The sequence below is a fragment of the Mauremys reevesii genome, linkage group 5 (genome assembly GCF_016161935.1).
Source record: "Mauremys reevesii isolate NIE-2019 linkage group 5, ASM1616193v1, whole genome shotgun sequence".
Taxonomy (NCBI): domain Eukaryota; kingdom Metazoa; phylum Chordata; order Testudines; family Geoemydidae; genus Mauremys; species Mauremys reevesii.
In genome coordinates this window covers 111,634,446-111,661,102 of record NC_052627.1, presented here as the reverse complement: position 1 = coordinate 111,661,102, position 26,657 = coordinate 111,634,446, and the positions used below count along the sequence as shown (strand labels likewise).

General features: G+C 41.9%; 1 long non-coding RNA gene across 1 annotated transcript in view; it reads left to right on the top strand.

Moving 5' to 3' along the window:
* Positions 1 to 26,657, top strand: part of LOC120405790 — a 94,445-nt gene that overhangs the window by 14,033 nt on the left and 53,755 nt on the right. The gene's annotated exons all lie outside the window — the stretch shown is intronic.

The following is a 26,657-nucleotide window of genomic DNA, read 5'->3' as shown; positions in this document are numbered from 1 at the left end:
AAATCATCTGAGAGTTGACCGAGTTGGACAATTTCATTTCAATTAACTTGGGCAGTTTTTTGGTTTTTTTTTTGTTTTTTTGACATTGAAAAAAAAAAAAAAAACACACTTTCATGGAAACTCAAATGTCTGTCTGTGTCCCCCTGCTCTGCTGCTCTCAGGGGAGGGTTTGTTGTTGTTGGGAGGGGGGGGGTGGGAGAGGAGGAGGTTCTATTCTATTATCTTCATCAGAGATCAGAAGTAGAATCACAGAATCAGGAGTCAGAGAGAGGGCAGGACTTGACCCCACATTTGACCCAGAGGCTAGCACACAATAATGGCTATATTTCTCTGGTGACTCTCTCTCTCTCTCTCTCTCCCCAAACTCTCCCAAAAAAAACTTCAAAAAAACCAATAAAAAACAAAATGCTTCAAACAAACAAAACATTTAATTTCTAACAGCTCTAAAAGCAGAAGTCCTGTGAAGTTTCTTGACTAATACTTCTCTACTGTACCTGTATTGTTTGTAACAAATATTGCCATTTTTCAGCATACTTTAGCAACAGTTTTCAATATATAATGGCTTCAGTAGTTAATGGGTGTTAAGTCAATTTTCAGTTTTTATTTTTTAAATAAAGCAGCCCTGTGGAAAAACAACAACAACTCAAAACACTGTACATTTAATTTTTCAAAAGGGGCTACACAAAAATTAGGAAGTTAGTTAAACAGAAATTAAAAAGGTACTGCGCAAAAAGTGAAATCCCTGTAAGGTGAATGGAAACCTTTTAAAGACACCATAACTGAGGTTTAATTTAAATGTATACCCCAAAGTAAAAACATAGTAAGAGAACAAAAAAAAGAGCCACCGTGGCTAAACAACAAAGTAAAAGAAGCAGTGAGAGGCAAAAAGGCTTCCTTTAAAAGGTGGAAGTTAAATCCTAGTGAGGAAAATAGAAAGGAGCATAAACTCTGGCAAACAAAATGTAAAAATATAATTAGGAAGGCCAAAAAAGAATTTGAAGAACAGCTAGCCAAAGACTCAAAAAGTAATAGCAATTTTTTTTTAAGTACATCAGAAGCAGGAAGCCTGCTAAACAACCAGTGGGGCCACTGGACGATCGAGATGCTAAAGGAGCACTCAAGAACAATAAGGCCATTGCGGAGAAACTAAATGAATTCTTTGCATCGGTCTTCACACCTGAGCCATTCTTTTTTGGTGACAAATCTGAAGAACTGCCCCAGATTGAGGTGTCATTAGAGGAGGTTTTGGAACAAATTGATTAAATAATAAGAAGTCACCAGGACCAAATGTGAAATTGCAGAACTACTAACTGTGGTCTGTAACCTAGCATTTAAATCAACTTCTGTACCAAATGACTGGAGGATAGCTAATGTGATGGCAATTTTTAAAAAGGGCTCCAGAGGTGATCCCGACAATTATAGGCCAGTAAGCCTGACTTCAGTACAGGGCAAACTGGTTGAAACTATAGTAAAGAACAAAATTGTCAGACATATAGATTAGCATAATTTGTTGGGGAAGAGTCAACATGGTTTTTGTAAAGGGAAATTGTGCCTCACCAACCTACTAGAATTTTTTGAGGGGGTCAATGAGCATGTGGACAAGGGGGAATCCTATCGCTATAGTGTACTTAGACTTTCAGAAAGCCTTTGATAAGGTCCCTCACCAAAGGCTCTTAAGCAAGGTAAGCTGTCATAAGGTAACAGGGATGGTCTTCTTCTGGACTGGTAACTTGTTCATACGCTAATTTTTTTTAGTAAAAAAGGGAAGCACCAGAGAAGGGGGTCGGCTTATGAACAGATATAGAGCGGGAGAGGTGGGACACAGTCCCTCCCCCCAACAGAGGGAGCAAGGATTGGCAGCACAGCCAGCAAAACCAGAAGGGAAGAGGAGGGGTCAGAGTCTCTCTGCTTTTGGCCACACTGCTCTCCCCCAGCCTCCGAAGCAGCTGCAGCTCCAGGGCTGGCAGGCTGCAGCCGCACCCCCCACCCCCCAGAGCAGGCTGCGGCTGTGCCGCCTGGCCCAGCCTGCTGGAACATGATGTGGCAGCGCCGCCCGGTCTGGCCCACTGGAGCAGGCTGCAGCCACACTGCCCAGCCTATGGGAGCAGCTCCAGCCAGGCCAGAGACATACTCCCCTGGCCTTCGTGGGAAGGGATGGGATGGGGAGAGTGTGGGGGTCCCGGGCTAGGGGTGGGGTCATGTGGGGGGTGGTCACAGCGGTTACTCCCCTGTCCCCCCCAAAAAATTCCCCACCAGTTGCTGTCCCAGTCCATCAAGGTAAGCAGCTGGCGGGCCAACACATTTTGTTTACTTAGGATTACCTCCGTGCCTGCAGACACTCGAGGGAAACAAGCCATCTCGGCCCACCAGCGGCTTATCCTGATGGCCCGGGAGCCAAAGTTTGCTGACCACTGAATTATAGGGTCGGCTTATGAACGGGTCATAAAAATTTTCCATTTTTACTTATCCATCTTGATGGGCGGGGGGTTGGCTTATAAACGAACCAGCTTATGATACGGTAGTTAAAAGATAGGAAACAAAGGATAGGAATAGATGGTCAGTTTTCAGAATGGAGAGAGGTAAATAGTGATTTCTCCCACGGGTCTGTACTGGGCCCAGTACTATTCAACATATTCATAAATGATCTGGAAAAAGGGGTAAACAGTGATGTGGCAAAATTTGCAGATGATACAAAACTTCTCAAGATAGTTAAGTCCCAGGCAGACTGTGAAGAGCTACAAAAGAATCTCTCAAAACTGGGTGACTGGGCAACAAAATGGCAGATGAAATTCAATGTTGATAAATGCAAAGTAACGCACACTGGAAAACATAATCCCAACTGTACATATAAAATGATGGGGTTTAAATCAGCTGTTACCACTCAAGAAAGGAATCTTGGAGTCATTGTAGATAGTTCTCTGAAAACATCCACTCAATATGCAGCATCAGTCAAAAAAGAAAACAAGATGTTGGGAATCATTAAGAAAGTGATAGATAAAACAAAAATATCATATTGCCGCTATATAAATCCATGGTACACCCACATCTTGAATGCTGCATGCAGATGTGGTCGCCCCATCTCAAAAAAGATATATTGGAATTGGAAAAGGTTCAGAAAAGGGCAACAAAAATGATTAGGGGTATGGAATGGCTGCCATATGAGGAGAGATTAATAAGACTGGGAATTTTGAGCTTGGAAAAGAGACGACTAAGGGGGGATATGATAGAGGTTTACAAAATCATGACTGGTGTGGAGAAAGTAAATAAGGAAGTGTTATTTACTCCTCATAACACAAGAAATAAGGGTCTCCAAATGAAATTAATAGGCAGCAGATTTAAAACAAACAAAAGGAGGTATTTTTTCACACAACACGCAGTCAATCTATGGAACTCCTTGCCAGAGGATGTTGTGAAGGCCAAGACTATAACAGGGTTCACAAATGACCTAGATAAATTCATGGAGGATAGGTCCAACAATGGCAATTAGCCAGGATGGACAGGGATGGTGCCCCTAGCCTCTGTTTGCCAGAAGCAGGGAATGGGCGACGGGATGGATCACTTGCTGATTACCTGTTCTGTTCATTCCTTCTAAGCAGAAGACAGGATACTGGGCTAGATGAACCTTTGGTCTGACCCAGTATGGCCATTCTTATGTTCTAGTTCTGAAAACAGTCCTCTCTGATTGGAAGGTAACATACTGTACATGCCAAATTGTCTGTGCTGGTGTACAGTGTGCCTACTACATGCAATTGGTAATAAAATTAAACATATATTTCATTTCTACAGATGCTGCTTAAACAAGCCCATGTCTTTATTATTATTGTAAAAGCAGAAGTTATAGAATCCCCTCTTTTTCTAATAGGAAACTTGTGTTAATTTGACCATTACTGATTAGATTTTTTTTTAAAAAATAAGCTTTTTTTTTTTTAATGCTAGGCTATCCTCCTGGTGTATCAGTATGTATCAAACTTCTGCCATCAGGAAACAGGGCTTTAGTTTATACACCCTCAATATCCTGCTTGTGCTGACTTTTTCTGAACTCTAGCAAAACAGTTCACCTTTACTGTCTCATAACCAATTTTTCCATCACCTTTGTAAGTGGATAAGAAATGATATTTACATTTTGAACTTCCTGGCAGTAAGCATTCTAACAAAAGCAAGTATTTTTGATGGCAAGACCCTATTAGGAATATACTATAAATGAGTCTATCCATCATGATGTAAAGATTCAATTCAGCTTAGTGCTTTAGTCTTAAATGTTATGCTTTGTATAAGAAAGAATTGTGCATAGCTGGCAGCATAGGCATAGGAATTCAAATGATCTAGAGTCAGAGATGTGAAGCTTACTTTTTGCAGAGAGATTTCACAGTTAGTGCTCCCAGTTAGTTAGGTCACTAAGATTCAAAGTAATGAAGAAGAAATATCTTTGTTTTCCTTGAAATTGAATCCTCAGCTTTCCCCAACATGAGAGAACAGCAATGTAAGTGGAGTCTTTGATCCACAATGAGCATGTCTAATTTGAATTCCCTTGATATTCCTGCTAATATCAACTGAGCTTTTGTGCATCTTCTCGATTGCAGGCGTATTATAATATGAGCAGCATCCTCATCCCAAACAGCAAAATTCAAATCATATCCTTTCCCTTCTTTAGTAGATGTCAAATACTTGAGGCTAACAGCAGATTCGGTCTCTTGCTTAGAGGGCTATCCTCAGCGAGTGAATCTATCTATCATTCACCTACCTGTGAAACAAACACGCTTAAGGGCTATCCTCCTCGACATGCAATTTGGAAAAAAAAAGATTAAAATATCATTTAAAAATATCACATTGGAGGAAAGCATTCCAAGTGGGTTATCTTCTAAACACAATGTACCATAGAGCTCTATAAATATGATTGCTGAATGAATAGATTCACTGTCCTGCATCCCTAGATTCAGGCTAGAAATACAAGAGGTTCATGCTACGGTACTGTACAGGAAGTAAGACATAATTGCCTATTCTTTCTGGAATTTTACCAAACAAGTTTTATAAATTCCTTCAGATATTTGCTGTGTTTTCCTGTGCCACAACAAACAGAGAACTTAGCTAACACCTCAGCTTTGAGAATTCTTTCTCGCTATTTCCTGTTTCCAGCAGAGTCTTACACAGTAGTTCCTCCCTTCCTGATCCAGCTGTGACCTGGCATAATCATTGCAGCCTTGTATTTTAAAAAAAACCAAAACTTTATTTTATTTTATAACCAGATATTTGTTACTGAAGATTCTCCTTCAATAAGGATTCTCCTTGGTTGTGTCAGAGGGGGGAAAAAACAGCCTAACGCACATCAAGGCATTGAGCTGGATAAGCAATGGACAAGTGCCAGGGGTGTGATAGGAGAGGAGATGAAGAATCTGGCACCACCCCTCAGCTGCTTTCCATCTCCCTTGTGTTATAGTCAGCCTGCCTCAGAGTGAATCCTTGACCTCATTCTATCCTCCTTTTCAGCAATCTACCTTGGGGCTGCAGCTTGATCATAACAGCTTCTCTTGTGAAGCAGTCTGGAACTCTACACCCTTCATCCAATCACAGACCAGAACTGCCAACAAAGTTCCCATCTTTCAGGCTGCAGCAGCTCTCTTCTTGGCAGTTATTAGAATTCTCCTCTAGTCCCAACCTAATGTTTCCATACAGCAATGTTAAAACTGGCAGAAAATATGGCCGAAGTTAATTGCTGAAAGGAATCTTCATAGCAAGGGTCCATCTCCCCCATTTCCTGTGGTTCAGAACCTACCAGTTATAAACAGGCATAGTTACGTGGGCAGAAAAATTACACCCCATCTAATTCCACTGGAATACATTGAAGTAGTAGATAGTTTGGTAATAAATAAATGCAAAAATCAGGAAATATATCCCCTTGGTATTGGGAAAGGGGATGTGTACTTCCTCCTTTCTGCCATTAGTTTAATAAATACTACTAACAAGTCACCTTGAACTTCCTGTTTCAGTCACACAGAGGAGAAAAAATACCCTAACACAGTAGGAACAGAACTTAAGTCTGCCTGCTCCAAAAAGCAGAGGCCTCTATGGGCCGCTGAGAGCAGGTTCGGGCCCTGGTGAAAAAAAATTTTCGGGCCCCCCAGCAAGGGCAGACCAGCTAAACAGGGCCAACGAAGCCGGGCCCCGGGCCCCCTTCCAGACCGCCGGGCCCCGGTAATTTGTACTGGCTTCCCCTCCATCTCATTGGCCCTATCACTTAGGCTAAATAGAATCACCATAGCTAATGACAGCATGTAGGACCCGTGACAGAGCTATGTGAGACAGACAATTCCCATTAATGAAGGATTTCAATATTTCTACATTTGATTTAGTTATGATTTGGAATAATTTGGAAGCAATGCAAAGAGGGCTTTCAGACTCCCAGCTTCCCCTCCCCATCCTGCCTGATGAACTAAGGAGGAGCCAGGATGCCAGGGAGCCTACTCTATGGCTGTCTGCCAGTTGAGTTACTTAGGAGCTTGGCAGCTGGGACCATAGCCACCAACTCCAGGGCCAGATTAATACTTTGTGGGCCCCGGGTGCCCAGACCATGGCCCCGCCCCCGCTCCACCCATGCTCTGCCCCAAGGCCCTGACTCCACTCAGCCTCTTCCCCCCAAGGCCCTGCCTGCTGCTCCACCTGGTGTCCCTGTCCCCACTTGGCCTATTCCCCCTCCGAGGCCCCGCAGCTGCTCACACAGGAGGGAGGGGGTGGAGAGCCTTGGGGGGGAAAGAGGCTGAGCGGGGTAGGGCCTTGGGGCAGTGTGTGGGTGGAGCAGGAGCGGGCAGGGCCATGGACTGGGCACCGGGGCCCCTTCTGCTTGTGGGCCCGGTCCCTTGGTGTCATTGTAAACTCGGTACTGACCAAGCCACAGTATTGCTAGACAGTTTCATCAAGAAAGCTACAGTGAGATGTAATGTCTTTAAACTGGGATGTTAGTGAGGACAACTTGTAGGTGAGTGCAATGATTTTAATATACTGTAATTTATGATAATGTAATTATGTAGTTCATTACTATTTTAATAATAATTAAGATGCCAGTGATAGACACATGTTCAATAACTAGAATATGAAAGAAGTGTATAAATATGCTGAAAATAGCCTCCCCCCAAATCTGGCAGAGCCTCCCCCGCCCCCCAAAACAACAAGGAGTCCAGTGGCACCTTAAAGACTAACAGATTTATTTGGGCATAAGCTTTCGTGGGTAAAAAACCTCACTTCCCCGCCCCAAACACACATGCCTCTTCAAAAGCACCCACCACCAAAAACAAAAGTCAACGCCTGTGGCTGGGGCTTCCGGGCTGTCAGCTCCCCTTCATCCACCAAGGGTGCTACTGAGGAACTAGGAGGGTGAGGTGGCAGGAAACCAGGCAGGTTCTGTAGCAACTTTGTCGCAATCAAACTATTGCTGTGAAACACTTCAATTTCGACAAATCGTCATGTTCCATTGGATAAATTCTGACCCACTCTAATGATACGTGATTAATCAGTTCTGATTCTATGCTGCAGAGGGACAGTTCTTGCAATAACATCTTCTAGGCTTAACCCTTGCTTTTATATGACTTTTTATAATGCAATAATTCCCTCTGACTGCAGAAGCTCAGCAGGCATTGCAGGGATCAGTTATTTGTGGAGATGAATGTCTGAGTCAAGGAATCAGCTTCATTCTGCACTTCCACCAAAGAGCTTAGATTTGGGGATTTAGCCATAGTTCCCTCCACTGAAAAGCATCCCGCATACCTCTATTTCCCCATGACAATACATGGATAACATTTCAGTGACACCCTTTAGTCAGCTGAGAAAGTGCTGAAGAAGAGGATCTCACAAGCATGAAATAATATAATGAAGCCTCCACTTCATGTTCCTCTCTGTTGAAGGCCCTCAAAAAAAATCAGCCAAAAGAAGTTTCAAGGCCTTGAATGACTTTTCATATATATTATCAAAAAAACACTTGTCAATTTGCAAAAAGCTTCTACATGCATAAGAGACATATACCATTCAGTGTGACAAAACCCCTAGGTATTAACACCAGCAAGATGGTCACTGGCAAGGAAGAGAATTTACAGAAATAAGAACCAGAAATAAATACGGGATGTTTAGAGTGGGTTTGATTCCTCTAGAGACATTTGGTTTCTAAATATTATTTTAGCAATCTTTTCCATTTCTTTATATTTTATTTCTGCTCTTGGTCTTGCCACTCAATATCAGATGACTATAGATCATAAAGGTGTGAGTTCTTGTGGTACTCACTTGTATGAAGCTCTATTTTGCTTCAAAGTCAGGAACACAGCTGCTTTTTTCTCATGGAGATGAGATTTATTTCAGCAAAAAGTATATATGTAATCCTGGCAACATTAAAGGGAAAGAGAGAATATTGATAAATGGGCTGATTTCTTTAGAATGGAGCTCTTTCATCTGTCGGAAATTTCTTTTCTCTACTATCCATTCTAAAAATAAAATAAGAGACATCCTGCTCCTCAAACTCTCACAGCTATGCCTGAACAGGCCCAACAGAGCCATGGAAGAACATTGCAATTTCAGTTGTAGTAAATATGGATATTGATAAACGAAGGCTGTGCACAAGGCCTGGTTCCCTGCTGCACCAAAACTGCTTTGTGCTGCGCTGGCAGCATGAAGGGACCTTAAAATAGGCAGAAATTGCCCACTGACAGCCCCCTGTGTAGAGGGCCTCCTGGCTGATATAGAGTTGGTCTACAAGCTCTGCATCAGTCCCTGCACCCCTGATGATTCTCTGTTTTCTACAGTCCATAGGCAGCAGAGTATAGTTACAGAAGCCCTGAGTCTTAATTCAAAGACTGAGCAGACCCCTTCATGGTCCGAGATTAAAAGGAGTGCATAAATATCTTAAAACAGTTAAATCTCTGCTTTAAATGCAAAAGTTCTTAACTATGGAACTAAGACTAAGACTCCATAATGCTTTAAAAATGTTGCTGGATTTAATGTACTATCAGAAAGCCATTGACAAAGTCCCTCACCTAGGGTGACCAGATGTCCCAATTTTATAGGGACAGTCCCGATTTTTGAGTCTTTTTCTTATATAGGCTCCTATTACCCCCCATCCCCGTACCGATTTTTCACATTTGCTGTCTGATCACCCTACCCTCACCAAAGTCCCTACTTAAGCAAAGTAAGCAGTCATGGGATAAGAGTGATGCTCCTCTCACGGATCAGTATCTGGTTAAAAGACAGGAAACAAAGGGGAAGAATAAATGATCAATTTTCTGAACAGAGAGTGGTAAACAGTGGTGATCTCCAGGGGTCTGTACTAGGACCAGTGCTGTTCAACATATTCATAAAGGATCTGGGAAAAGGGGCAAACAGTGAAGTGGCAAAGTCTTCAGATGATACAAAATTATAAGTCCAAAGCAGACTGTGAAAAATTACAAAGAGATCTCACAAAACTGGGTGATTGGGCAACAAAATGGCAGATGAAATTCAGCGCTGGTAAATACAATGCAAAGTTGTGCACATTGGAAGACGATCAGAATTATACATGCAAAATGATGGGATCTAAATTAGTTGTTACCACTCAAGAAAGAGATCTTGTAGTCACTGTGGATAGTTCTCTGAACACATTTGCTCAATGTGCAGTAGCAGTCAAAAAAGTTAATTGAAAGTTAGGAACCATTAGGAAAGGGATAGATAATAAGACAGAAAATAGCATAATGCCACTATGTAAATCTACAGTACATTCCCACCTTGAATACTCCATGCAGTTCTGGTCATCCCGTCACAAAAAGAGAGACATTAGAATTGGAAAAGGTACAGAGATGGGCAACAAAAATGATCAAGGGTATGGAATGGCTTGCATATGAAGAGAGATTCGCAAGAATGGAACTACTACTTCTTCTTTCGTATGGCTTGGGTAGGTAGAAATGACTACAAATTTATATCTAGATTTGCTAGCCTGCACATTGCCGTAGCAGTGAGCTGGTGAATGTCCTTCAGGTCCCTGGCAAAAGAATGAAGAGACACCCAGATATGATGTGCTCCGTCATTTGTGCCTGGTGACCACAGTCGCATACGGGTGTTTGCCTCATTTTCCATTTAAAGAGGGTTTGTCCACATCTCCCATGAGATGTCCTGATGCAATTCAATCTGCACCAGTCTTTCTGATATAAATAAAACCTGGTGGTTCCTTGGCAGAGTCAACAATGAGCTGTTTGTTTTGAGTGGTTGAAACGCTCCATATGCAATCTGTGGGTATCCTGGAGTATAAAGCCAGCAGCATGGACTGGATTCACTTCTCACTGACACCATTTGTCCATCAGTGAAACTCCCCTGACTTCTCTGCAGTTATTTCTGATTTACACCAGTGTAACTGAGTGAAGAATCAGCCCAAGTGCCCTGGTGCATGTTTCAGGGCCGCCCAGAGGGGGGGGGCAAAGGGGGCAATTTGCCCCGGGCCCCGGGCTCCGCTGGGGCCCCCAAGAGAGAGAGAGGCTCCGCCGCTCCCCCTCTCCTCCTCCCTCTCCGTCGGCGGCCCTGAGCCCCACCCCCCCACCCGAGCCCCCCGCCCCCCCCCCCCCCCCCCCTAGCACCAGCTCACGAGGGGCGGGGCCTGGCCCCCCCCCCCCAGGCGCGGGGAGGGGGGGGGGGGGCGGGGGGCTCGCCGTGCTCCTCACCCCCCCCCCCTCCCCCCAGCCCTCTGGCGGGGCGGCGCTCAGGCCCCGGCCGGCGGCCTTGGTAGAGGGCCGGGGCGGGGAGGGAGGGGGGGGGGGACGGGGGGGGACGGGGGGGGGGGGCCGCCGCCGCCGCCGCCGCCCGCCGCCCGCCGCGCAGCCGCGGCGGGCGCGGGGCGGCGGCGGCGGGACCCGCCGGGACCCTCCGCCCGCCCCGCCCCCCCCGCCCCACCGCCCGCCGCCCCCCGCTCGCGGCCGCCGCGTGGCGCGGGGGCCGGGGCGGCGCGGCGGGGCGCGGGCGGGTCGGGGGGCGTCACGGGCGGGCGGGGGGGGCCGGGCCGGCCCCCGCCGCCCCGCCCCCCCCCCCCCCCCTGCCGGGCCCCGGGGCATGTTTACTTGTATGTATCAGATATACCATGGAAATGTGCTTGTGTAGCTACAGATGCTAGGAATCTGCAGATACTCAGTTCGTCAATCCATTAAAATTGCTGTCAAGACATAAGCACAGCCTGGCCGCAGACAGGACTAATATGATAGCCAACCATATGCTTTATATCTCTAAATATGAAGCTTCCTAAGCAACATCAACAAAGGGCTTATGAGAGTTTCAAACAGTAGTGAACTTTCCAAGTTCCAAAGAGCTCCACAAGTACAATAAAACTTGCTATTGACTCACAATAAAGTTTTAATTAACTAAGTTCACCGATATATTTTACTGCAAATGCCAATAGGTACGGAAAAAAGCACTGCATACCAGAGGCTGGTGAGCAATATAATTATTTGCCGCCTATTCATTATTAATCTTTTTCTAAAAAAATTCTAAACTAAATATAGTGCAATAATATATCTTGATTATCATTGGGCCTTCAGTATTTCTGTTTACATTCCTTTTTTAAAAAGAAAACAATATAAATGAACTGCAAACACAGTGCACTGAAAGAAAAAAATAAAAAACCCTTTATGAAGAAATTATATTCTTCCTGAAAGAGAAGTCATTTTGCATGCTATGAATAGCAGCCTTTCAGTAAGCCACCTAACAGACTTTGATGGAATTATAATTTATGATGTATTAATTGGACATAGCAATATTAAATTTATCCAAGGAAAGATTGCATCAAGAGATTAGCAAGATAGCATATTTCAGCTATTATTTCTCTATATTTTCGGTGCCAGGAAGGAAAGTCTTGTTTTTATATTTAAATCAAAGAACTGCTCCCATCTATTGAGTTTTCATAAAACACTTCATTTCTTAGGAGGATTTAATCTCATGACTTCTGGAACATGCTTGTTAATCTATTTTTTATTTTTAAGGAAATGTGTACTATTGTATCATTATCTGAAACATCTGAATGTTTCAGCTTGTATTATGCCAGATACAATTATATTCCACATGCAGCATGTTGGCAGTTTTCTGATGTTATTTCTAAAAGTATACTTGACTTTTTAGTAATTTTCAAGGTATTCCAAATACGATCCACTGACAAAAAAAAATCACATAATTACTAATATGTATCCAACAATTCAGACACTATCATAGATGTCACTTTTTAAAAGTTCCAAAATACAAGATAAGGAGATACACCCTTGCCAAAAGGGGAATATACCTTATTCTTAAAAGTATATAATCTCCTCTTCATATGGTTGCGAATCTATTGACACAAACAGAGGTTAAGTATTCAACATTGCCAACTGCAAGCATTCAAAAATCATGAGTCAGGCCCCCAGAAAATTGCAAGATTGGATTAAAAACATCCCAAGATTGTCAAAAAATGTAAGTTTTAGTTTCTTTTATTAGACATCTGGCCCTTTATGTTTTCAAGTTTTTCTCTGCAACCAAGAGGGCTGAAAAGTTACTTTTAAAATATAAATGATATTGAAAGCTCTCACAATGATATGCCTCCAGGAGCTGGGGCTGTAAGAAATACACCCAATGTCACAATATACACAATAAAATAGAAGGAAGTTGGCAACCCCAAATATCCCGAGGAGAGTATAATACAGACATAAAGACAGGGAATGCTGTGGCTTCCTTTTTAGGTCTTCTCTGTTTTAAAGCATGTAGCATATTAAATCAGACAGCTACTAAACCCAGGTGGATCTTCATACCCTGCCACAGAGGCATTTGTTTTCACACTGTCTTGCTTGAGTAATGTGCTAATAGAAAACAAAGTTAAGGAAATACAGTACCAGCACAATAATAAAAACATAATTACATTGTTAGCAATTTGGCTGCAGCATTTGCTTCTCCTGCCATTGAAACCCTGTCACAGAAATGGAGAAACTAATCAATCAAAAAAATCACAGAAGAGTAAAGCCAGCTGTCTTCAATTTACACATAACAGTATGAATGTGACCAAACTCAGCGATGTGGGTAGTTGTATTTTTTTTTAATTGATAGCATCATACTAAGAGTTTGTGAGTCTGCTCAGAGGAAAGTTTCTATTGTTTCAGTGGTACTAAAAGTTTCTATGATGTATACAAATCTCTAATTGCCAACAGGAAATCTAAGGTCCCACACTATTCTATGTAGCTAATGAGTTAGAGAAAACAAGCTAACAATATTGGACTCAGGTTATCAAAGGTTTAGACACAGGGTCTTATATAAAATGTAGCAGGATGCACAAGGTCCTCAGGTGCCCTTGTGGTAGATAACACAGTGACAAGCATTAGATAGCTTAAAGAGTGCATAGGTCATTGCACAGTCTGGGGCTCTTCCATAAGAATGTACCCTTGTTATTCAAACATGGAATTTCTATCCCTAAACATAGATTTATAGAATACCAGGGTTGGAAGGGACCTCAGGAGGTCATCTAGTCCAACCTCCTGCTCAAAGCAGGACCAATTCCTGGACAGATTTTTTCTCCTCTTTAATAGGATATAGAGTATCACATTTAATAACACCCCCTCTCCCCCCAAGGGATGTCTCTGTCCGAACTGTGTGCTCCTCCACACTTGTCAGCTTTCCCCCAGCCTTTTGTTTAAAAACTCCTCTATAACCTTTTTAATTTTACATGCCAGCAATCTGGCTCCATTTTGGTTGAGGTGGAGTTCATCCTTCCTGTATAGGCTCCTCCTTCCCAAAAGGTTCCCCAGTTCTAATAATCCTAAATCTCTCCTTCAAACTCCATTGTCTCATCCATGCATTGAGACCCTGCTGTTCTTTCCGTCCAACTGGTCCCTCCTTCAGTTCAACCACTCTGGTCTCAAGAGCCTTTGCTCAGTGTCTGAGGGACATGAGTTGTTTGCCTTGAATGCACCCTACAGGGTCATGTAGTCACTCCTCCTTCACCTGGATAATTCCCTTGCAAAATTCATCTGTTTGCTGCTCCTGTTTGCTAGCTAGCATGACAAGTGTGGCTACATTGTGAAATGCAGAACTACAGAGCGAGGGACTCTGGTACCAGAGTCCCTCACTTGTCATGCTATACAAAGCAATTAGAGCTTTGTATACCACTGGGACTGACTTCTATGGAATTTATACCAGTGTAAGTGGGGAGGGTGAGGAACAGGGGCGGGTCTATGCATTTTGCCACCCCAAGCACGGCAGTCAGGCAGCTTTCGGCGGCATGCCTGTGGGAGGTCTGCTGGTAATGCGGATTTGGCGGCATGCCTGCGGGAGGTCTGCCGGTCCCGCGCCTTCAGCGTACCCGCTGCCAAATTACTGCTGAAACTGCGGGACCAGAAGGCCTCCAGCAGGCATGCCACCGAAGGCAGTCTGACTGCCGCCCTCACGGCCACCGGCACACCGCCCCCCACAGCTTGCCACCCCAGGCACGTGCTTGCTGCGCTGGTGCCTGAAGCCGCCCCTGGTGAGGAAGGAGAGAGAATCAAGAACTAGGACTTATATTCTCTCTGTGCTTCTTGACCCCTTGTTGGGAGGGGTGAACTGAGTTAATTTAATACTGCAACCTGCAGGTATTACTGCTGAATGAAATAAAATCCTTCCCCCTCCTCCCTTTTCCTTATGCAGGTTTGCTTATGGAACACACTCCTACAAACTATTGGCCTTCTCTTCCCAGTCATTCACTCAGTCCAATTATAAGCACTCCCTGCTCTGCCTAAAACACATAATCAGGAAAATGTTCCCCTGTTCATTAAAGCAAGCCACTTAGCTCTTTATTCTAGCTAAAAAAAATAAGGAAGGGTAGGGAAGAAGGGAGTGGGAGCCTGATAGATCAAGATAGAGTATGCTGAGCATGCACCAGGAGGATAAAAAGATGACAGTGGAAGCAGAAGAGTCCTGTTCTAGGCAGAAAATTTGGTAACATTCCCCTCACCCCCCAAAAAAATTAGACTCCTCCCACCATCCTACCCTCCCTGGGAGCTCCAGCTCCACTGATTAATCTTAGAAACATGCACCCACCTTTTCTCTCAGAAGGCCAATGTCCTTAAGTTCCCTACCCATCTCCCCTTCTCCTGACTTCAACTCCTAATGTGACCAACCTTCCCCCACCACTTGTGCTCAGCTAAGGTATGAGAAGTGGAAGACTTGCAAGAGAAAATATAGGTGACTGAAAAGATGTTGGCTGATGGAGTGGTGCAGGGTTGGGCTTGCTCCACCCTAACACACTGCTCTCAGTCTGCCTCACAACTGCCAAAAACCTTCTCTTAGTCTGGGGACAACCAGCAAAACCCTAGGGAAATAAACAGTCCTCAGGTGATGTGGTATTAAGGATTAAAGGTTAGCAAACACTTAATGAACTGTGTCAAAAAGAAGTGAATAGAAAGTTCTCAAAATCTGTATGTTTATTTTTTGTAAGAGAGGAAATATTACAGCCCTCAGGAAGTATTTGAGATAGTTAACTATCTTTTATACACTGTTGCTTTCTTCTATTTTACACAATAATTTTATTGACTGCTTTGTAGTCTAAACTAATTTCCTCCACCACAGCATTTTATTATTTGCTGATTGTCCCTAGGTAGCTTAATTACTGGTAAGAGGATAATGAAATAAACCTGGAGCCAATATTTAAGTAGCGTGGAGCTACTCAAGTGTAATGAGTATTTTAAATTTGCATTTTAGTACTTTATAAAGACCTGTAACAAACATCACCTTCCCTCCTGGCTCTCACATTAGAACACTGCCTAGAATTAATGCACTGAAATGAACAAGGAAGTAAAGGGCACACCCCACGAGCTGGTGCTCTGACTTGAGCTGATACCCCAGCATGATGTTAAGAGGTACTGTACTCAGAGCTATCTTCTGGAGGAGACATAAAACCAGCAAACTGTGGCCTTTAAAAATCTCATGATACTTTTTCCTTAAGAGGAGTATTATTTATCAATGCTGATGTCTCTGGTCATATTCTAACTTGGTTTATTATTTTCCATCTACTTAAATTTCCCCTGTAGTTTCAGCTACACATGTTCTACTATACTTCTTTTCTTAAATTGTTTACTTTTGCTGCTGTTGCTGCCATATAACTACCAGACTCCACCTCAGAGATGGTTGCATTCTAAGCATTGAAGAACTTCACACTGTCTCTCTGGGGGGGCTAATCACAAATTAGCCCCTCCAAAAACTGAAATTCCCCTTTTATTATCTGTCCCGGTTGCCCACATGCTAGTGCTGGAAGGACTAAGAAGGCTGGAGCCCTATTGGAAATCCCCAGTGACTGCAGCTAGTACTGCATCCTGCAGTATACCACCCATGTTACACAGTGTCTATAATGTGACTGCCTTCTGGCACCACATGTATGGGGCTTAGCCCCATAAGCCCCTCGTTACCCAGTGCCTCTAATCACGTTTTGTCAGTATGTGAAATAATAGCTTATTATAGTTACAAGCTTTGGTGAAAGGTGCTGTACAAATTATTATTTATGTGCACTCACATATTACAGCTCAACTAAATTTGTTGTTGACTTTTTAAACCAGATATTAATTTTTATGCAACTCAGAAAATATATGTTATTCCAACAATGAAGTGTTCCAGTTTAATAAAAGCAATAAGGTAGCTTCAAGGGTTGTGATTATCACTAGATAATCACATCCTGAGGGAACTGGAGCCATTTAGATGCTCTTTGTGCCTAATTAAAATATGACACCGTTGGATTAAATGTTAGGACATATACCACTAATAATGATTTCATGCCTTATTAAGTGTAAAGAAATGTTAACAGGACAAGAAACATAACTGGCCAAATTCATCCCTAGTGTAAGTGCACTGTGATTCTATTGACTTCAACAGAAGCTGCACACAATTATGCTAGAGCTGAATTTGGCCAGTTAAGTTTTTATGGTTCAATTTTTTTTCCTGTGAATAGTGACTATGCTGTAAATGCATGACACATTCATTATTCACTGAAAGTCACTTCCAGGGCTCAAAATCTATTTCTCTCTTTACGATATTGACAAAGGAAAGTGACCCAAACTTACAAATCAATATTGACATTAGTCCACTTCTTTGGTCTGAACAACATAGGCATACCTGATGGTCCCTTTAAAGCGGTGTATGAAGGATACTTATAAGACATACACTGCATGGATAAGCACCAGGGTGTAATGCCCCCAGGTATAGAACCCAAGGAACTGTTCTTGGTCATTCACTCTGTCTGTCTTACAAAATTTTGCCAGCATAGCTATGTAGGCTAGTAGCATGAAAAAACAAAAAAACAAAAACAAAACAAACAAAGCTACCCCCATGCTCTATCTACTGAACCACACTCCTGGGTTATTTTGAAAAATTCTGGATTTAAAATCCAGTATTGACGTCCACCCCATTTCACTATTGTTTTGGAGATGAGGGATTTTTTTCCCCAAAAAAAGTGAAGTAATGCCCTTTAACAGCTCTCTACTCCAATTTAGAGTAAAGAACACGGATTATAGCTCCACATTATTGCTGTCTTGCCTTTTGTCTGCAGGCTTTATTGCCATCGCTTTATTAGAGAGCTACTTTATTATGAGCAAGATATCTGCAAACTAAGAATTGTTACTTGTTCAACATCACTAAAGCAATACCTATAGACCGTAAGATATAGTTAAATAGAACTTTGAATAGAAATTTTGCTTTTGTATACTACTGTTTGCCCTTAAATTACCCAAATCTCTACAATAGGCCAAGTAATCCCATTGTGCTCAAATGTGTGTCTTATACACCAATGTCGATGGAAAGACAGAGCCATTGGTTTGGTAGAATGGGTGGAATTGAGCTCTGAGACTGAACAAAAAAAAAAGGAATTTCGCTAACCATTGGATATGTCCAAGGAAAGCACAGAACTAGTTCTAAAGTCGGTAATGAGTTAATGATCTTATAATTTGAAGGTTGTCTACTGATTTATGTGGGATAGGATGGTGTTCTCCATACATGGTGGACAAATCTCCATGTTCCAGTGCTATCACCATAACTGGCCCATTTCTTGTCAGACTCAACAGGAAGCTCATGACTAAACAGGCTTGGAGAGGTGAATTTCTGGTGGCCAAAAATCAGGTTTGAGGCACTGTGGCTAGCCGGTGCAGGGAAGCATTGCTGCTCCCCATACTGAGTATGTGCAGTGGAAGATATCTAGAAGACTTTAAGCTCCAGTACTGGCAATTTGGCAGCCTTCCTCAGAACCAAGATTCATTTTGCATGTTATAAAGCAAGGAGCTATTTTTATTGAGAAAAGTAATATTGGTCAGGGCTCTTGTGTTACTCTCTGCCCTTTCAAAGGGTTGTAGAATCCTTAAATCCATCTTGACAAGTTGTGGGATTGTTCTGGGATGTGGTAAACCTCAGGTGAAAAATGAACCATGAAATATCCTCAGACCTAGGATGCCTTTTCCACTTAATGAGATTGATTTTTTATTTTTTTTAATTAAATTAAATCATTATAACAGTTTCCTGAGCAAAAGTAAACCTTTTTTAGATAGCTATTCAAAGTAATCTTTAAAGATGTTCCTGAAATTGCCATTTTAATTAATTACAAATAAATAAAAATGCTGGAGGCCCTGGGATCTTAAAGCCTTTAGAGCAAAGATCTGCTTTTGGAGCTCACTCACAGAGCTCTGAGTTGAATGAGATCATGTATGCTCAACTAAGGGCAGAATAGACTGCTGAAATTGGCAGCTTCAGAACAGAATTCTGCATCTGCCAAAAGAAGTTTCAAACCTAATGCAGCTGCTCTGAAGAGAGAAACCCAGCATTTCATTTGAAAGAGATGTGATTCCACAGCTCAGTGCCCTAACTTCAATAACAAAAGTTAAAGAGAAAAAGGAAGCGACATCCTAATAAATCCCTAGTTCTGCACTCACTTATAAGAGTGTAAATCTGAAGAGACTCCACTAAAGCCACTGGAATAACATGTATGTTAAAATAGTAGATCACATCATTGTACAGCACCTGGCACCCTGGTCCATGACTAGAGGTCCTAGATGCTTCCATAATATAAATATACAGTAATAACACCATCAGATTTTAGTAAAGTAAGTGAAAGCCAGAATCAGGTTCAGTGGTTGAAATCCAGGCCCCACTGAAGTCAATAGGACTTCTGTCATTAATCTTCAACGGGGCTAGGATTTCACCCACTATGAATAGCCTACAATAAAAATTGCATGACTTTTTTTTTCTGTTTTCTGCACGCGTGTATTTAAATTCACTATATGTATTAAAGTTTAAATATAGACATTGAAATATTATAACATAATTATTGTTTTATAACAATGTGCTTATTTTTGTAAATATGAATATGATCACTTTTAAGTATGGCAATATTTCAATAGGATTAGACAAAGCACAGTACGTAACACAGTCTTTTTAGTAAAATAAGTAAAATGAATCTGGTATGATAATTGCTTCAGTAACCATGCATTTGTAGGGAGACAGATTATGATACATGAGGGCACCTCTTCTTGGCTATAATTACTTTAAAATAAAAAAGCAGTCAGGGGCTGACATACAAGAGTACTGATAAGAAACTGAAACTATTTCCTGGTTCAAACCACACAACCTAGATCAGTGCTACTGAGACAAATAACTCCATCATATGGCATAGGTGAAAATCCACAGTCTCTAGTGGTTACAGTTATACACATCATTTCTGATCATACTGCCTATAATATCAAAGATCTCATTGCAGCATCAGTGACACTTAGGTACACAGGAAAAATGCCCACTTTCCAGATAACTACTACTGAGGCAATTTTTTGACAACATTAAACAGCAGAATTTCAATACAGATGGATGTTTGGAGTGCACCTTCAAGCACTAGGATTTAGCAGGCAATCCTGTAACAGTCTACACGGGGTCAGTTTACAAAACTTTATAAAGCTGAAGCAATCTCACAAACCTAAGGCTCTTGTAATGTTTATCTGCCCTCATTTCAGGCGTGACAAATGGACAAACTGAAGGATAACCACTATAACTAGAATGACCTACAGGTTTTGGTCTCAGAACGTGAGGAGGGAAAGGTGGTTTTCCTGATATTTTTTGTGGGCATGGGGAGAGGATTGGAACCAAGTCCCAAACTCTGCCCTCATTTTACACCTGTGGAACACTGTGGGAACCTGGGGGAGGGGATCAGTAGTGTGTAACAAGTGCAAATGTGGGCAGAATTTAGCCCTATATTTTTGCCAAAATTCCCGCAAAGTGAAACACATTCACTTCTTACACTTCTATTTTGTAGTTTTGAGTCTGATGCCAGTATCACCTTAATAAAGCAATCACTCACTATTTTCATGTAACTTTATAGAAAGTCATCTAGACACTAAAAATAATGGCCCATTAGATACATTTCTGCTACTACTTTGTCCCTTATGTATTTTCAGAAAAACTGTTTCATGCCTATCTACCAGAGCTATGAAAAATGTGCACAATGAAATGCAAAGCCAGTTAGATGTGCCAGGTTTCATTGTACAACAGAAAACTGGGACAGGTGTCCCTGATATTTGCCAGCTCTCAAGATAGTTAAGTCCAAAGCAGACTGCAAAGAGTTTCAAAGGGATCTCATAAAACTGGGTGACTGGGCAACAAAATAGCATATTAAATTTAATACTGATAAATGCAAAGTAAGGCACATTGAAAAACATAATCCCAACTATACATACAAAATGATGGGATCTAAATTAGCGGTTACCACTAAAAAAAAGATCCTGCCATCTTTAGGGTCAGGAAGGAACTTTCCCTCAAGTCATATTGGCAGAGTGTGACGGGTTGGATCCCAGAAACCCCCTTGGGACTGCCACCTGATGTGCTGAGACTATCTTTGAGCCTCTTTCCCCTGGCAGCTTGGGACTTCAGTACCCGTTTTGTTGAGCCAGACATGCTAGCCTGCTGCAAACACAGACCCAGGTCTGAACCATATCCCCCAAAAGCTGCAGGCTTAACTGAAAACAGCTTAAGAAGTACTCTTGTCTCCAGCACCCAGATACCCAGTTCCCAATGGGGTCCAAATCCCAAATAAATTAATTACTTGCTCTGGGTTAATTAATAAGTAAAAAGTGATTTTATTAAATATAAAAAGTAGGATTTAAGTGGTTCCAATAATAACAGACAGAACAAAGTAAATTATCAAGCAAAATAAAACAAAAACATGCAAGTCGAAGCCTAATACAGTAGGAAACTAAATGCAGGTAAATCTCACCCTCAGAGATGTTCCAATAAGCTTCTTTCACTGACTAGACTCCTTCCTAGTCTGGGTCCAGCAGTCACTCACACCCCCATAGTTACTGTCCTTTGTTCCAGTTTCTTTCAGGCATCTCTTTGGGGTGGAGAGGTTGTCTTTTGAGCCATCTGAAGACAAAATGGAAGAGTTTCCAGGGCCTTTTACATTCTCTCTTTTGTGGGTGGAAATCCCTTTGTTCTCTTGTTCAAAATCACAACAACAAGATGGAGTTTGTAGCCACCTGGGCAAGTCACATGTCTCTGGATGATTCAGCTTTTTGCAGGCTGACACCATTGTTTACATGTTAGTTTGAAAAGCTCAGATGTGGATTGGCATCTCCCAAAGTCTATTGTTAGTTAAGTACTCCCAATTGCTTGAATAACCCCTTCATACTATGTTGACTAAATCTGCCTTAGGTGCTTCCTACAGCAAACACTTTAAACACAAGCATAGAGCCAATGCTCATAACTTCAGATATAAAAATGATACATGCATACAAATAGGATGAATACATTCAGTAGATCATAACCTTTGCAAGACATGTCACATGGCATATCTAGCATAAAACATAATCCAGTTATGTCATATTGAAGCAGCAAAGAATCCTGTGGCACCTTATAGACTAACAGAAGTTTTGCAGCATGAGCTTTCGTGGGTCCACTGCTTGCATCCGAAGAAGTGGGTATTCACCCACGAAAGCTCATGCTGCAAAACTTCTGTTAGTCTATAAGGTGCCACAGGATTCTTTGCTGCTTCTACAGAACCAGACTAACACGGCTACCCCTCTGATACTTATGTCATATTTACACTCATAAGCATCTTTCTATAAAGCATTATAGGGTGCAATGTCACACAGAGATCCTGGGGATTTTTTGCCTTCCTTTGCAGCATGGGGCACAGGGTCATTTACAAGTTTAAACTAGTGATAATTGCAGATTTTGTATAAATTGAAGTCTTTAAATCATGATTTGAGGACTTCAGCAACTCAGCTAGAGGTTATAGGTCTATTACAGGAGTGGGTGGGTGAGATTCTGTGCCCTGCAATGTGCAGGAGGTCAGACTAGATGATCATGATGGTCTCTTCTGACATTAAACTCTATGAGTCTATCTTGGAATCATTGTGGATAGTTCTCTGAAAACATCCAGTCAATGGTCAGTAGCAGTCAAAAAGGCTAACCATTGGGAAAGGGATAGATAATAAAACAGAAAATAATATAACATCACTATATAAATCCATGGTATGCCCACACCTTGAATATTGTGTGCCATTCTGGTCACCCCATCGCAAAAAAGATATTTTAGAATTGGTAAAGGTACAGAGAAGGGCAACAAAAATGTTTAAGCATATGAAACTGCTTCCATATGAGAAGAGATTAAAAAGACTAGGATTTTTTAGCCTGGAAAAGAGATAGCTAAGGGGGGGGGATATGAGAGAGGTCTATAAAACCTAGAGTGGTGGTGGGGGAAAGTGAATAAGGAAGTGCTATTTACTCCTTCACATAACATAAGAACCAGGGGTCACCCAATAGGCAGCAGGTTTAAAACAAACACAAGGAAGTACTTCTATACATAATGCACAGTCAACCTGTGGAACTCATTGCAAGGGGATGTTATGAAGGTCATAGTAATCAAGATGGTCAGGCATTCAACCCCATGCTCTGGGGCCCTAGCCTCTCATTGCCAGACGCTTGGAGTAGACAACATGGGATGAAACACTCAATGAACCTTTCTGTTCATTCCCTTTGAAGCACCTGGCATTGGCCACTGTTGGAAGACAGGATACTGGGCTATATGAACCATTGGTCTCACCCAGTATGGCCATTCTTATTGTCCTGTGATGTCCCAGTGTCAACCAGTCAGTGTTTGCTGATACTGCAGTGTCATTCACCAGAAATTCCAGTATCTAGTGAGTTACATTTCTGATCATCCTTAAACAACATTTCTTGAAGCAACTTCTCAGATAATCACCAGCCTTGATAGTGATGAGATTAGTGTACTTGAAGTTATTTTAGTCTGGTGCCATCCAGTCTGTACCAAACCTTCTTACTCTTGAAAATCAAGGACTTTCCTATAAAGAAATTTTATAACAATTTTGATCTTACTGTGCATAGAACATGATCAGACACACTGCTAGAAATAATTACACTTTAGACCACACTTATGTACAGTGTGACAACATGTCCAATCTAAACTTTAAAAAGTTGTCTTGAAAGCAAAATAATGTGACATTAAAAATGGATGTTACCATCAAGAAAACAAGTTAGTTCACAGACTGATGTGAAAACTAATATATTAAGTCAGCCTGATGGAAATGGATGGCAAAAGGAACTTTAGAGGATGGGAGCTTCTACTAACTGTGCCTATCACAAAAAGCAGGAGTGAAGGGATTATAATTTTGAAACTTCTCCAGTTTGATATTTTTGCTGGTGATTCCCTATAACACTTGCTGTGCTGCTCCCATTCCAGTGAAAATGCTAGAAAGCATCCTGTATATTCCATAGGAAACCAAATTCCAAATACTTTGCCACGTGTATTTAGAATTTTTGGCCACAGTCAAGATGTTAAATTAGGAGTAATGGTGTATGTGGTAGGGGACAAGTTTTCATTTTAACTAAGTTCACCAAATCATGTGGAAAGACACATTAAGTGATAGCGACCATTACTGTTTCCCCAAATTTTTAATACAAATTACCTATATATCAGACATTAGTTGTGAGCAGTGCCAGCAATCCAGCACAGCTTTACGTAGGCCCACAGCTGTTCTTGTGGTCAAGATTCAGTTTTAGCAGGTTAGCAGAATTTCTCTAATTTATTATTCAAATGTATTTACCGGTAATTTATATTTGGCTCCCACATCCAGAACCTCACACCCTACCCAAGTTGGACTGTGGCTAAACAAAATTAGACTGATAAAAATTATTGTTTCTGCCTTTTGCAAAGCCAAATATTTTTATCTTTATGTTTGGGTTACATATGACATTAACAGCTAGCCTCTGAGGAATCACAGCCAGTACATCCCTGAGAGAGAGAGAAGTGCCTTGCTGGCCAGAGGGGGGGCAAGTGGGGCAATTTGCCCCAGGCCCCGGGCCCCACAGGGGCCCCACGAGAATATAGTATTCTATAGTATTGCAACTTTTTTTTATAGAAGGGGCTCCCAGAATTGCTTTGCCCCAGGCCCCCTGAATCCTCTGGGCAGCCCTGTTGCTGGCAGCTACCAGGGCAAAGGGGACCAAGAAAGGTTCCTCATTGATGGAAATTGGCATTGACTGCCCATGACTTTAGCTCTCTAATCTATTTAGGCAGGTGTTCAAGAGGGTGTTGTCAATGAGGCTACTTGTGACAGTAAGGTGACAATAGGTTATTTGTGTGAGTAAAGCAAACAGGATTTGGATGTTTAGTAATAGTTGAAAGGACAATGTGCTTATGTCAGCTAAATGTGGCTGTTGTCCTAGTGGCATTGTGACCTGCATTTGAACCCCTCTAAAAAAGCAACATTTGTCTTCCTCTAAATCCTCTCAGGGATAAAACATAAGAAACATTTCACTTGTCAGTATTGTTTACTACTTGTTGAAGTAAATGTAAATCTGATGTTTCTCTAAGCAGGAGCTGACAGCTTTATTCTGCAACAACATACCCGCAGATTTCTTGACATTTCATTTTACTTTTTGATGCTGGAAGCTCTTTTCTCTGAATCAGTGTCAAAGCAACAAGGTCATCTCAGGTTATTTAAACCCACCTACTAGCTAAATGTCAAACTAATAAATAAGCAATAAAACTGGAAACAGAACCTTGCTGCTTAGACAGACAGTCTCACCACTGGTGCTCATGGCTGCCTCGATATATCCAGGGTACTCCAAAAATACCATTTATGAAACATTTATATTAGAGAAGTACCCAATGGTTTCAATCAGGAGCCCACTGTGAAGGTGACATGCAAATATTAGTGAGACAGCTCCAGCCCCAAAGAATTTACAATCTGAATAGATAAGACAAAGAAATACACAGACAAAAAAGTAATAAACAAGCAAGCGGCATGACCATCATTATGGAACCTGGTTGTTACATGCTTCCCTATTTTTAAATTTCATCAAGCCAACCTCCTTTTCTCCTCTCTGTCCTTGGATGCCACGGCCAGCGTGTGTGATCACTTTTGACCCAAAGAACCCTTCTTTCAACCCGCCCAACACATACATAGAACTTCAGCCTCAGTCTGAGGGAGGTAAAAAATGTAAGGTAGATCAAAAGTGTTCACACAGATGTTCCCAGACACTCTCCATTCCACACCATGGAGGGGTCATGCCACTCCCAGCACAGTCTATAGGGGAAGGGAGCATGGATCAAGAGCAGAGTGAATAGTAAAAAGGTGGAATAAATATTCCATGGAATCATAACGTGTGGGCGTGTGTGTGTGTGGGAGAGGTTAGGGAGGGAGGCAATTTGCAACCTGCAGCTCAGACACTTATTTTGAGCATCAGACACTGAGCAGAAGAAGGAACATCCAGGGAAAGGCACCTTCTGTGTGTACAGTTCTGTGTGTGATGCATTCATTGGTGAGATGTTTAAGGGCTGCTAACAGGGATCTTCAGCCCCACTACCCTTCTCAAGAAAAGGTAAACAGAAGCAGCACGAAGGGAAGACATGGAGAAGCGTACAGACCCACAGACACAAAGTGAGCTGCAATAGTTGCAAGGTAGAATGGACTTTGCTGCTGCTGCTGCTGCATTTGACAGGCATGAGACATAAGGGAGAGCTACAGCTGACTGCTGGGCAGCCACTCTTCCCAACGGAATGAGCTCTTAGAATGAGAGTACATGCTGAATAATACCTAAAGCATCCCTATAATCTTGTTTGTTCCTATTACAGAAGCCCTCCCCAAGATGACTGTAGCTACTAATAGTTGCCATGTATGATTATTGCCACCCAGACTTCTATTCCTAAAACAATTCCCCCATTCATACAAATGCCCCATTAACCCTGAACCATATCTTTGAATTCGCTGATCCAGCAGCAAGTCATATTAAATAATTCCACCAACTTTTATCTTACTCAAATGATTGTGAAATGACTAGTTTAATTACATGGTCAATTATCTATTAACATTTCAGTTATAAAAACATGATGGGATATCCTTAAGGACCTATACTCTCACTGAAGACAATTAAGCTTCCAGGAGAAATTTCTGTCTTTGCCACCAAGGAATATTGCATGTTATTTTACAGAGAGTAGAACAAAGATGGGAAATATGTCTACAAGAAGAAAAATTGCTAACAGAGTATGGGCTTGATTTTGGGGGTCCTGCTAAGCTCTACCATCTTTGTAGCTTGCCAATTCTAGTTCTGTTGGGGGGAAATTTAGCCACTGGTGCAACTCAGAGCAGCTTCAATGTTGCTCTGATTTGTGCCTGGCTGCCAACAGATAGTTG